Below are 14,339 nucleotides of genomic sequence, written 5' to 3'. Positions count from 1 at the left end.
CAGTACCAGCTGGGCAGTGGTGGTGCATGCCTTTAATCCCAGCACCCAGAAGGCAGAGGCAGGTGGATCCCTAATTTTGAGGCCAACCTGGTCTACAGAGCAAGTTCCAGAACAGCCAGGGCTTCACAGAGAAACCCTGTTTTGAACCTCTCCCAACCAGTGCTTGTGCCAAAAAAACAAAACAAAACAAAAACAAAAACCTAAACAAAATAACAAAATAGAGTACCATAGAAATGGCCACCAATGAGGGACTTGCAGAAATTTTCAGAAAAATAGTTCAGAATAAAATGGTTACAAATATGTTCAGAGAACTCAAAGAAGTCAGGCATAAACTCATGAATGAATTCAAAGAAGCATACCAATAATCTGTTGAATGAATTCCAGGAAAATGCAAATAGCTGAATGCAATTTGAAAGTCAATTCACGGCCCGCGGGCGGTGAGGGCGACATTGGTGGCGTCGTCCTCTGCCCCCTTCCCCGGGGGCGAGATGTCGGGGCTCAGCCACTTAGAGTCGGAAGGCTGCCGGAATCTACTCGGCATGCTGGACAATGACGAGATCATGGCCCTTTGCGACACCGTCACCAACAGCCTGGTGCAGCCTGTGGACCGCCAAGATGCTATTCGTGCAATATTAGTGTACAGCCAAAATGTAGAAGAACTTCTGAGGCGCAAAAAAGTCCACCGAGAAGTCATATTTAAGTATTTGGCAACACAAGGGGTGGTTGTACCTCCAACTACTGAAAAACATGGTCTTATTCAGTATGCAAAAAGTTACTGGGAAGAACAGTCTCCAAAACTGAAGGAGACGGCAGAGCCAGTTAAAAAGACGGAGGACAGCCAGCTCTTTGAGCAGCAGGCAAAGGAAGATAAAGAAGCTGAAAAGGTTGATTGTCGTCGCTTAGGAGAAGAATTTTGTCACTGGTTCTTTGAACTTCTTACTTCTCAGAATCCTTTTTTGGGACCACCTCAGGATAAATGGGGCCCACAGCACTTCTGGCATGATGTGAAGCTTAGGTTTTATTATAACACCTCAGAACAAAACATGACAGACTACGAAGGAGCAGAAATGGTGAGCCTTCGTTTACTGTCATTGGTGAAAGAGGAATTTCTTTTTCTCAGTCCCAACCTTGATTCTCAAGGACTAAAATGTGCGTCTTCTCCTCATGGACTAGTTATGGTTGGAGTTGCAGGGACTGTCCACCGCGGAAATTCTTGTTTGGGCATATTTGAACAAATTTTTTTTTTATATTTTTCCTGTGGTTTTTTTTTCAGTTACTACTGTACTTTATTGTGTTCAACCAAATCACCATGTTACAAAAATAGCAAGCTGCCATAATAAAAAATAAGGCTCCTCTATCCAGCACCAGATAGCATCATTTTACTTTCAAGCCTAGAAATTGCACACTTGTATATAAACCAACCGAAGATGAGGATTGAGAGTTCATCTTGGTGGATTTTTCCTTTGATGAATATGAAGTGTCCTTCCTTATCTTTTTTGATGACTTTTAATTGAAAATTGATTTTATTTGATATTAGAATGGCTACTCCAGCTTGCTTCTTCTGACCATTTGCTTGGAAAGTTGTTTTCACTCTGAGGTAGTGTCTGTCTTTGTCCTGAGGTGTGTTTCCTGTAGGCAGCAGAATGCAGGGTCCTCATTGCGTATCCAGTTTGTTAATCTATGTCTTTTTATTGGGGAGTTGAGGCCATTGATGTTGAGAGATATTAAGGAATAGTGATTATTGCTTCCTGTTATATTCATATTTGGATGTGAGGTTATGTTTGTGTGCTTTTCTTCTCTTTGTTTTGTTGCCAAGACGATTAGTTTCTTGCTTCTTCTAGGGTATAGCTTGCCTCCTTATGTTGGGCTTTACCCTTTATTATCCTTTGTAGTGCTGGATTTGTAGAAAGATATTGTGTAAATTTGGTTTTGTCATGGAATATCTTGGTTTCTCCATCTATGTTAATTGAGAGTTTTGCAGGATACAGTAACCTGGGCTGGCATTTGTGTTCTCTTAGGGTCTGTATGACATCTGTCCAGGCTCTTCTGGCCTTCATAGTTTCTGGCGAAAAGTCTGGTGTGATTCTGATAGGTCTGCCTTTATATGTTACTTGACCTTTTTCCCTTACTGCTTTTAATATTCTTTCTTTATTTTGTGCGTTTGGTGTTTTGACTATTATGTGACGGGAGGTGTTTCTTTTCTGGTCCAATCTATTTGGAGTTCTGAAGGCTTCTTGTATGCGTATGGGTATCTCTTTTTTTAGGTTAGGGAAGTTTTCTTCTATGATTTTGTTGAAGATATTTACTGGTCCTTTGAGCTGGGAGTCTTCACTCTCTTCTATACCTATTATCCTTAGGTTTGATCTTCTCATTGAGTCCTGGATTTCCTGTATGTTTTGGACCAGTAGCTTTTTCTGCTTTACATTATCTTTGACAGTTGAGTCAATGATTTCTATGGAATCTTCTGCTCCCGAGATTCTCTCTTCCATCTCTTGTATTCTGTTGGTGAAGCTTGTATCTACAGCTCCTTGTCTTTTCTTTTGATTTTCTATGTCCAGGGTTGTTTCCATGTGTTCTTTCTTGATTGCTTCTATTTCCATTTTTAATTCCTTCAACTGTTTGATTGTGTTTTCCTGGAATTCTTTCAGGGATTTTTGCGATTCCTCTCTGTAGGCTTCTACTTGTTCTCTAAGGGAGTTCTTTATGTCTTTCTTGAAGTCCTCCAGCATCATGATCAAATATGATTTTGAAACTAGATCTTGCTTTTCTGGTGTGTTTGGATATTCCATGTTTGCTTTGGTGGGAGAATTGGGCTCCGATGATGCCATGTAGTCTTGGTTTCTGTTGCTTGGGTTCCTGCGCTTGCCTCTCGCCATCAGATTATCTCTAGTGTTACTTTGTTCTGCTATTTCTGACCGTGGCTAGACTGTCCTATAAGCCTGTGTGTCAGGAGTGCTGTAGACCTGTTTTCCTGTTTTCTTTCAGCCAGTTATGGGGACAGAGTGTTCTGCTTTCGGGCGTGTAGTTTTTCCTCTCTACAGGTCTTCAGCTGTTCCTGTGGGCCTGTGTCTTGAGTTCACCAGGCAGGTTTCTTGCAGGGGAAAAGTTGGTCCTACCTGTGGTTCCAAGGCTCAAGTTTGCTCTCGGGGTACCGCCTAAGTCCTCTCCTCGGCGGCAGCAACCAGGAAGATCTGCGCCGCCGTTTCCGGGAGCCTCCGTGCACCAGGGTTCCAGATGACGTTTGGTGTTTTCCTCTGGCGTCTGGATGTGCACAGAGTGCAGTCTCTTCTGGTTTCCCAGGCGTGTCTGCCTCTCTGAAGGTTCAGCTCTCCCTCCCACGGGATTTGGGTACAGAGAACTGTCTATCCGGTCCGTTTCCTTCAGGCTCCGGCGGTGTCTCAGGCGCAGGGGTCCTGCCGCTCCTGGGCCCTCCCCTACGGGAACCCAGAGGCCTTATACAGTTGCCCCCTGGGCCAGGGATGTGGGCAGGGGTGGGCAGTGTTGGTGGACTCCTCCACTCTGCAGCCTCAGGAATGCCCACCTGATCAGGCGGTGAGGTCTCTCTCCCACGGGGTTTGGGAGCAGAGAGCTGCTCGGGAATAACATTTCAAATGTAAATAAAAATATCCAAATTTTTAAAAAAGGAAAAAATAAACTACCATTTCTCACTACTGTTGCTAGAATATGCAGATAAATAATTCAAGTATTAAGACACATATCAAAGCACAAATATTTATGCAAGCTCAGAAATTGGAGAGCTCTTACGAAATGTTTGAAATGATTGAGATGCACTTTAAGGGAATCTTCTAGCTTTTCCTTTTAGCTTAAAGATGATGGCACCGTAGAACCTCTAAGAATGTCTTCCTTAAAGTTAACAAGAACCAGGGATAGTTGTCAAGACCTACAGAGGACAGTTGTAGAGCCTGAAACCTACTAGTGGGAAACACAAAGAGAGAGACACTGATTTTCTGGCCTTTCTCTTTCTATGTTTCATCATCCTGGGGCTCCAGAATTCTCTGGACTGTGTCTTCTGTATGTAACACCATAGCAGAAAGCTTCAGATTTATGTAATTGGCTTCAGAGAACATTCTGGCAATGGATGGTCACATGCCAGACCCTGAGTTGAGAATATAGACAGGAATGGGAGACCTGCAAAAGAATTACTGACTAGGACTCCTTTTTTATATCCCATTGAACTGACACTTTCATTTCCTTCGGCGTCTTAATTTTACATTTTCATCATATGCAGTGTGTATTAAGGGAACATTTTAGAAATGGATGGGTGTGTTTCTTCTTCAGAGGGAAAAAAGTCAGAAAATCAGAACAGGTAACACTCATGGTAAATCCTAATGTAGAGTTGGGGTGAGCAAAAAATATTTAGGCAGCCTACAGAGCCTAGGACAGATGCTGTGATTTTTCAATGCTGTAGGTGTGCAGGAAGGAAAAGAACAGGAAGGGAGTTGGAGACTTTAAAAAGCCTGGCATAGCTGCTGTTGGCGTGGACAAAAAAATGATACAGGTACATTTTATCAGCCTAACCTACTTATTTAATAAGCTATTGCTTTGCCCTTTCTCAGAATCTGAGTGTTCATTTGTATCCCTGATCCCAGATGCTATGGAAGAAGGGAGAGCAGGTTACTCTATGTTACTCTATGCAGAGTGATATAATATGTTTTCAATTATGTCACATTAGCACACTGGTCTGGCAATACTAGGTTTGACTAGGCATAAATGGCAATTCAAGCTAATGAAATCCAAAACTAATTTAACCAGCCTAAGTTCTGAAAAGTCAACCCCTGGCTTATTAGCCCTGTTCTTAGACACCATATTTTTTCATGGATAATCTTAAATCCACGTGTGCCTTGGGTTGTAGCTACTACATAATCTGCTTAGTCTTTAAACAAAGCTTCGGAGTCTGTAGAATCCGAGATGGGTAGTTAAGAAAGGATTAAAACCAGGAACCTTCTAGAAGAGCCCAGGTTGGGAAAGGAGTTTGGGGTGGTGTCCAGGGGCTCATATTCTCCTATCAGTGAGAACCCCCACTCTGCCAAACTGCTGTCATTCAGTGATGGAAAGATTAGTTAATATCAGCACCCTGGGCTTGGGTATTTTATTTTTCTTATATAAAATGGAAATAATCATATTGTCTAGGGGACTGAAGAGATGGTTCAACAGTTAAGGGTGCTTGCTGCAATTCCAGAGGACCCCACTTCAGCTCCTACTCACACATATGGCAGCTCACACCACTTATGACTCTAGTTCCAGGGAATCTAATGACTTCTTCTGACCTCTCCAGGATCCCACACAGACACAAAAGCATATGCTCATGCACGTGCACAAACACACACACACACACACACACACACACACACACACAAACGCACACTCAAAAATAAAAACTCAAAACAATATTAATATTACCTATTGTATACCATTATTTTGTGTGTTAAATAATAACACATGTTAATATTGTGGCTTATAGGTACATAACATTTCACTATTATTTATTTTGCAGTCTTCCCCAATTAGAAAATAATCACTTAGGGATAGAAGAATGCCACTTACAGCTAGCAGTAAAGCATGTTGATGAATTTACAAAGTCACAGAAAGCTTAACCAAGGTTTTTATTTTGGTGCTTAGTTAAATTCCTTTGCACTCTAGGAGAGATCAAGGTGACAAACCCAGGTATACATGGAAGAAGAATTTCACATCTGTTGGCCATAGAGAATTCTTTAGCTCTTTGCCTTGTCTCAGCTTTCCTCTATCCATATTCCATAGAAATTTCATTTGATATCAAGAAACCATCTATCACTAAGGTAAGTGATTATCATGTAACATCCTGAACTCTAGACTTGCCATTTCAACTTCCTGAAAATGTGTGCCTGGGAGTCCTCACATCCCCAAATCTAAATTTTTGGCCTACTTCATCTTTTGGCCTATGATCTTAACCTGTATGAAAGATAAATATAGTAGCATTCAAATGTATCTTTTAAGGTAAACATGAGACACAGATGAGTGAATGAGTAAAAATGTGCTCAGTTGTTCAGGTTAGGATAAAATTAGCATATAGAAAGCCTCAAATTATTTCCCATGTGCAAGGTCAAACCAAGTTGAAAGCAAGATGAGACTGCTTTTTTTTTTCCAATGGGATTTAACAGAGAACATTTCCTACAGGCAAAGTCAACCAATACCTCGGGCAGGAGATAAAGAGGGCTGTCAGTCTGTGTTAAAGATGGCCTGCATGTAGGGTATACCTGTCTGATCATTCACTCTGAGTCAAAGGAGTGTCTAAAAGTAGGAAGCCATGGGATCAACTCAATTTACTAAGGCAGGCCACATACAATATGTATTAGTCAGGGTTCTTTAGAGGAAAAAAGTGTCTGTGTATCTGTATGTGCACTCACAAATCCAGAAAGGAAGATAATGAGTTTTTAGAGTCTTAACCAGAACAAGCTGTGGTCTGGTTAGTTCATTGGTGGCTATTCCCTAAAACAAAGGCCAAGATCCAGTAGTTGTTCAGTTTAGTTCACAAGTCTGCATGTGTCAGCTTGTCTTCAGTCTACACTGGTATCCTAAAAAAGTAGACTCTAATAGTCTCTCTCAGACTCAGGAGAGATGAACTTACTAGCAAAAGTAAGGGCAAGTAGGAAATAAAAAGCCAAAGCCTCCTTTTTCCATATCTATTCATGTAGGCAGCAGCCAGAATGTATTTAAGATCCAGATTTAAGGTGGATCTTTTGACCTCAAATGATCCAGATTTAGGGTAAAATTTCCCACCTCAAGTTATATGATTGTGGTTTGAGTGAGCATTGCCCCATGAACACAGGCTCATGTATTTGAATACTAGGTCCTGAGTTGGTGGACTACTTGGGAAGGAGGAGTGGCCTCATTGGAAGAGTGTCACTGGGGATGAGTTTTGAGATTTCAAAAGAGTTATACCATTCCCCCTGTACCTCTTTCTCTGTGTCTTGTGGTTGTGTCACAAGATGTAAGCTTTCGGCTACCATTCCAGTACTATGCTTGCCTGCCTGCTGCCATACTCCCACCATGATGGTCATAGACTTGAATCCTCTGAAATTATAATTCCAAATCAAATACCTTCTTTGATAAGTTGCCTTGGTCATGGTGTTTGATCCCAGCAATAGAGAAGTGACTGAGAATCCTATCAAGAAAAGTCTTCAAAGATGTGCTGAGCTTCTTGAGTTTTAATTGAAGCCAGATGTAATCAAGTTGACAGACAAGATGGGCCATGACGCCACAGAAATCAATCATCTTTACCAGCAACATGTGAGCAGTAGGTAAAGTGGTGAAGACTGTCGGCGGCCCCTGAATGTAACAATACATCCCTCTTCCACACTTGTGATCTAGACATCAATGAAACAATTGCCTTCTCATTTATATATTCACTTATTCAGCAGAAATTCTGGAACGTTCCCTCCTACAGTTTAGATTCTACCGAATGTTCCTTTTTTCAATAGCAGATAACTGTCTCCATGACGAATCTCAAAGAGGGGTAATTAACCCAAATGTCTACACGAGCCTCCCTGTACCAAACTCATTGTTTCATGAGCAGAACACTAAAAAATAAAAAGCCAGGAAATAACCAAAGATGGGCAAAGTTGAGTGAATTTATGCTGGCTATGAAATTATGAGTATGACAACTTATGTGAGGTGGAAACTATTTAAACAAGCCTTCCTTGTTTTCTTGTTCTAAGCTTATAATCACCATTAAAATCCGGAACGCACGCCAGAGCACAGTGAGGTACTGTGACTTCAAAGTGAAGAGAAAAGATACAAAGGTGGCTAAACAAAGTCAGCTCTGTAATGTGCAGGTCTGGTGCGATACAAGGATACAGCAGGGGTTATTTGGTAAAAGGCAGGAACTACGGAGTCAGTGGAAACTCTGTTGAAGAAGAAAGATGTTCCCTTTGGCATTCTGGCATTTTAAGTTCTACTTGTTGCTGTGTTTAGAAAATAAAAATAAAACGTCTAATCCAAGTGAGTTTCACCACTTTGATCTACATTGTGCAATGTAAGTTCTAAAGGTGAATACAGCAGGATTTAATTCCTATGCAGAAGCCCAAAACTCCTGTTTTGTAATTTTTGCATACATATCTACTTTCGCCCTTACCTGAGGAACAGAAACGTTGCATAGAGAGAAGCTTTCTGTTTTTATTTGAATTCCTGAAACATATTCAGTTTATCTTGGAGTTGCTGATGCTTAAGGAAGGTCTAAAGTGGGGGGGGGGGTCCTCAGGCCACCCTATCTTTTCTTTTTCTCCTATGTAATTACGTTCGGGACAAATGGTTGTTTACGCAGATACATACACAACCGACATATGACGGTGCTCCTTGGCCACACATGCTTCTCTTCTCGTGTGTGCTGTGTGCAATGTGTCACACCACTGTTGCTCTCTCGTTCTTCCTTTGATCTATTATCCATCAGAAATGCAGAGATAAAGTCAGTGTGCTTTCCTAGACAGTGGCATCGGAGCATTAATTCAAGTGTAAGGTTGCAGGAAATGACCTGGTCTACAAGGCCATGAGGAAGCCCTGGGTTCTCTTCCGGTTTCTTCCCATAACTTGCTTGATCTTTGGGCTTCTCACTAAACTGTATGGGAGTTGTTTACATGTATGTGACTAGATCCTCTTTCTACTCAAACATCGCTGGGTCTGCTCTTTCTGTGGACTCTCTTCTTAACTCACCACTCTCAATGTTCTTAACAACATACTCTTCCAAAAATACCCGTAAGAAACACTGTATGCAACATCCAAAAGCCAAATCTAGCCCAAGAGTATAACTGATGCTGTTAAAGATTTATACAGAGTCAAGATTTAAAGTCTGGGAGATTTTGATTTAGAATGCAAAATTCCAACTAATTTCTAAATATCTAAGGGAATTCTCTATTTCTCTGCAGTAGGGACAGTCCCTAATCTCAAGTTTGTCACTATTTTACTAAATCCTATTCCCTGTAAATGTCACCCAAAGTTTCACCTCCAAGCTTGTAAGTTAGGGATATGTGCTTTATACCATCTGGATGGAAATCAAGAGACACAATCCAAGATCTCATGCTGCCTACTCCGTGTGGCTTACAGAGCATTTTTGACTTGTTTTTCTAGCCAGAGTCCTAGCAAGGAAACGGGTAAGTGTGTTGTTCTCAGACCAAATTCTCTCCGTGTACCTTCCATGCAAGTTTGTGCAGCCCCCAAACACCTAGGATGCTCGAATTCTGCTGATAAATAATTCATCACCGCGTCCCAAGGAATCAATAAACCAATCATTCTCCCAGGCAATTTTCCTTTTTTAAAAAAAAGCTACGACCAGAGAACTGCCGTGTTCTTTCCATCCGCTTAACTTTGGAGTCTGTGCTACGTGAGTCAAAGGCATAGTTTAAATGAGGCAAGGGAGTTGGAGAGCACCTCAGCTCATATCAGTAAGTCAACGCCCACTCAGCTTATTTATAAAGGCAACCCAGGGTCTGTCGTAGTTCCAACAAGGACTTCAATTTTGAAAAAACAGGCAATATTAAACTTTTGTATAATCTTTTCGGTATTGACTTGTATAAACCAGAATCTACATTTTTTTTCACAAGCTCTTTTTGGAATACTTATGGTCAGCCAGTATTATTTTTAATATGTTAATTATGATACACATTAATAAATAGTTATAAGTCCACATATGAAAGTATATTCACATGTGTCTGTGAACATACTCACTAATACAAATATGGGCCTTTATATGAAGAAAGGGAGAGAGAGAAAAGTGATGTTTTGACCATGCACTTTAATTTGGGGGGATATATTTTAATAAAAGATATGTTGGGGAAATCTTGTTAATTATGATGTAATTAATAGAAATGTATATCTTCCTATAGTTCAAGGTAATACACAATTTTCTAATAAGACACCCGTAGTCGACCCAAACAAATTAATATATTAACATGTAAAAACATTTTTGCAATGCACAAGGAAGCCCAGCTGTTTCAAATTCTTCCGCCCATAAAACTCATTTACGATAACTCACTTTATGACTTTATATGTTTATCGTTCCACTTAAAATTCACTTTAAAATTAACTTTTCCACACTGTGCAAGGAAAAATTGTATCAATCTATAGAATTAAATTTACATGGAAAATTTACCTTGAAATCTACCGTCGAGACAAATCTTCACAGGCATTGTTAAAAATCCCTGCCAAGCAAAGGACGGATGCGCCTGCTTGATTTAATTTCTTACATCTCATTTCTCCTGAGATGAAGCAGTTAAAGTTCTCATTGAATTTTCTTCGCCATTAGCTTAAAACGTGTCATTTACTGAGACTATTGACGTGGTGTTCCTTCTTTCTATGGCCTCTGATATTAAATATATCTATTACACATTTTAATCGTATTGTCCAGACAAATTTTTGCTAACTTATTTGAATAATCCAATGTACCTTGAAGTAGTTATTCATTAAATCTCTCTTTAAAATCGACTGAGCCTTTATCTCTAATGCTAAGTCAAGAGAGAGTTTTTAGTCTCTGCCTGCCCTTGGAAAAGAGCTTGGGAAGTCTGAGATAAAGGAATCTTTCAAACTTGCTCCCACTCAGTTTGTCCTTATATAGGGCATGCATGAAAAATATCCCTTATTACTACAGCTCAGATGCATATATCCTGGCTTTAAAAATTAAGCTAATCTTCAACAGCATCTTTAATAGTATGAACAAGTTATCTTTCTCACGTTTCTTGTTCTTGCAATTGCAATTGAGGGGGAAAAAATCCTCATTTACTTCTAGCCTCGAGCTTTTGCCTCTCCTTAACTTCACACTGCTTTGGCTTTGTGATGCAGAGGTCAAGTGAGGGACATGGTCCTGTACCGACTTGGTCCCCAGGCAGACTTGACTTGGATATCCTCTGAGCTTCCTAGTTGTTTCTTGGGCAAGATAAACTCCAGGCATCCAGTCCTTCTCCACGTGCAAAAAAGGGTCTAATCTTATGATACTAGAATCACATAACAATAATGTCATGATACATAGGTACCAAGAAGATGGCTGTTTGTTTCATTATCATTTTTTGCTTAATTTTTTGCCAAGACTCATTACAGATTTGCTTTCGTAAAGTTCCAGAGAAATGTGTGAATGGTGCTTAGATAATCTAGGTAGAAACACACATTCACTCACGCACATGCACGTGCAAACACACACCCACACATTCACATGTAATGCGTGGTACAGTTAACTGCACCTGATCTTCCTATCATATTCATCGATAAGATAGATAAGGCAGGCCATATTTTCATCATTATGTAACTAAAGATACTACTGTGATGGATAGATGATTTAAAGAACCACCTTCCATAATTAAATTACTCGTACCAAAGGTTTGCAGCCAGACTCTATTTTATATATTCTTAGTGCTTTTAATCCTTGTTTCTTAAGTCCTTTTTGAGTACGCACCAGGCAGTCCTGACATGCGAAAGTCAACCATCACCATTAGTAGGAAAGTATACTTCTTTCCTTCTGCAATAGGATATAGGCTAAGAAATAACTTACTCAGATGGGGTCTAGAGTGATGCTTGAATATAAAATATAAGGAAAGGGTAGGATAAGAGAAAGTGACAGATGGGAAAAAAAAGTTCAATCATTTCACTGAGTTGAGTTTTGATTATTTGTCTTCTAAAATTCGGAATAAATCCCATTCCAAAAGTGAAAACTCTTCGATGTTTTCTTCAGGAAAACCAAAGGACTATCGCTAAAACGACTTCGATCAGTAACTGGTTTTCTGCTCAAGCCTGAGGAGCAAAGTTCAGAGCCCCAGCACTCAGTATACAAAGCCAGCCATAGTGATGCGTAGTCATTCCCTCAGAGTTGGGGAGACAGAGTAAGGAGAATCCCCAGAGATCACCAGCCATCCAGTACAGCTAACCGCTAAGCCCCAGAATCAGTGAGTCCTGCCACAAAAAATTAAAACATGGTAGTGTTAGAGGAAGACACTCAGCACTTGTGCACACATAGCTATGCATATACCATCATTCATGTACACGCATACATCTTTCTCAAACACACACGCGCACACACGCACGCACACACCCTTACGAAGGAACACAATCCACAGGATTGTGGGTTTTGTGCTTTTGTTTTTAGTTTAAAGACCTCAGAGACTGAGGTCAGGAAAAGTAGATGTTTCCAACAAATGGCGGTTCACAAGCCATTCAGATATGTTATGAGTTATTGTCTTTCAAAATCACGACCAGGAGCTACATAATCACAATTTAGGTATGACACAGCTCTTTTTACATCACCTAGATCCTTCTGGTTCCTTTTGACACCACCCAGGTGTTCTGAAATGCTTTCTAATTGACTTGTTCCCTCCCACAGTCCCAGGGAAGGCCTGAAGATCTGGCCGTTCTGATGTAAACCACGTGCATGGACGTGTTTGAAGCATCAGGAACAAACGGGGATGAGTGTGCCCCGTGGTGCAAATGCCATACAGATCTCCTTTATAGTCCCGACTGCCTTAGTCAGAGTTTCTATTGCTGAGATGAAACACCGTGAGTGAAAGCACTTAGGGCAGGAAAGGGTTTATGTCACTTACATTTCTAGATAATGGTCCATTAACAAGGGAAGTCAGGGCAGGAACTCAGGGCAGGAACCTGAAGGAAGGAACTGTCGCAGAGGCCAGCGGGGCGGTGCTGACTGGCTTGCTTCTTGTGACTTGCTCAGTCTCTTTTCCTAGAGCACACAGGACCACCAGCCCATGGGTGACACTGCCTACCCACAGTGAGCCAGGCCCTCCCATATCAACATCAATCAAGAAAATGTACCACAGGTTTGACAGTTTTCTCAGCTGCAGTCCTTTCTTTCCAAATGCCTCTAGTTTGTGCCATTTTGTCAGAAAGCTACCAAGCACACCAAGATACAATGGACAGGAATGGTTTCACTTAGAGTATATATATATATAAAAAGAATGTCCTTCAACAATACTATGAAATTTTGGTTTACCAGTTAAAGTACCAATTTCCTATTTGATTTCTAAGTTTATAACCAGAAATGAAAATTGTGAAAAGCTGTTATGTTTTTTTTAAGTGGGAGAGAGAGAGAGAGAGAGAGAGAGAGAGAGAGAGAGAGAGAGAGAGAGAGTATTAAAAAGATGGAGAGGCGCCTTCCATGAAGAGGACACTCAGGTGTAAAGTAGGAGAGTCATGAGCAGTTCCTGATGTTCAAACATGACTCTGTTCAAACATAGCTTCTCTTAGAAGCCTAAGTTTCAGCCGTTGCTATGAAACTGTCTTCTGACTTCCAAGCATTAAGCCAAAGCAGTTCCCTGGAATGAATGCTGTACAGCTGGGAGAGCCGCATCCTGAGACACAGAAAGACGTTGCCGTGGCATTTTCTTTCTTTGTTTGCTTGTACCCAAAATGCACTTCTTTTATTTTTTTTTATCCTTTGAAAATATAATAGTTATTTTTTTTTCCTTAGAAGTTGTAAAAATGCCAATGGAGTTTATTTCATTTTTTTTTCAATCTCTTGGGAAAGCTGGAATAAAAGCAAAATAGAGTCCAATAAACTTTGTGTGTGTGTGTGTGTGTGTGTGTGTGTGTGTGTGTATGTGTGTGTGTTTGCTCGCACATGCGCGCACACGTGTGTTTGATTTGAGCACAAAGTAAGACATGGAGATATAACTGAAGTATTGGCAAAATCCAGATGTGCCTCACAAAGTATCAGGGGGTCTTTAATGACCTATATTTAGGGAAAGGTTGCAAAATAATCATCATAACCCCACAGAGAGCATAGTAAGACATAAGTAAGTCTCACACATTGAAAATGTCCTCCCTTCCACAGACTTATGAATATGATGCTTTAGTGAGAGGATTTGATAGCTACCTGCCCACCAAGCATCCCATCTGTAGGACTGACATCTATTTAGAATTACCTTTAGAAAGTATTGGTCTCGCTGCTGGTCAGGATGAAGCACTTGCTATCGGACTCTCTCTCTTCTTGTGAAAGCTTAGAAAAGAAGGCAGGATAAAGAAGGAATTGCATGCTGAATAGCATAGAAGAGACAGCACTGGGATAACTCAGGTTATGATATAAGCAAATGGCGTGGGACATAAAATGAACTCAGCTTCCTTCCTTAAGAACATAAGACAAAGAGAAAGAACGGAACTGTGGGTAAGGATGCCAAGCCTGGAGTTCAGAAAAGACCAGCATCCTTGAATGTAACAAGCTAAGTACACAGAGGGCGAACTGATGTAACTAAAACAACTCCCAAACGTGAGTGATGGTCTTTTGCATCTGCCTCAGTACCACAAGTGTCATGGGCCTTGTGAGAAGTTGCAAGGCTTCGAGACGGGACTGAAAT

General features: G+C 40.7%; 1 pseudogene; it reads left to right on the top strand.

Annotated features, from left to right (window-relative positions):
- The first annotated feature begins 439 nt into the window (after positions 1-439).
- C1h3orf38 (similar to human chromosome 3 open reading frame 38) lies at positions 440-1,337 on the top strand (annotated as a pseudogene).
- Positions 1,338-14,339: the final 13,002 nt, after the last annotated feature.

The sequence above is a fragment of the Rattus norvegicus genome, chromosome 1, assembly GCF_021556685.1.
Source record: "Rattus norvegicus strain SHRSP/BbbUtx chromosome 1, alternate assembly SHRSP_T2T, whole genome shotgun sequence".
Classification (NCBI taxonomy): domain Eukaryota; kingdom Metazoa; phylum Chordata; class Mammalia; order Rodentia; family Muridae; genus Rattus; species Rattus norvegicus.
The sequence above is the reverse complement of the archived record's forward strand: the minus strand, read 5'-3'. Positions and strand labels throughout refer to the sequence as shown.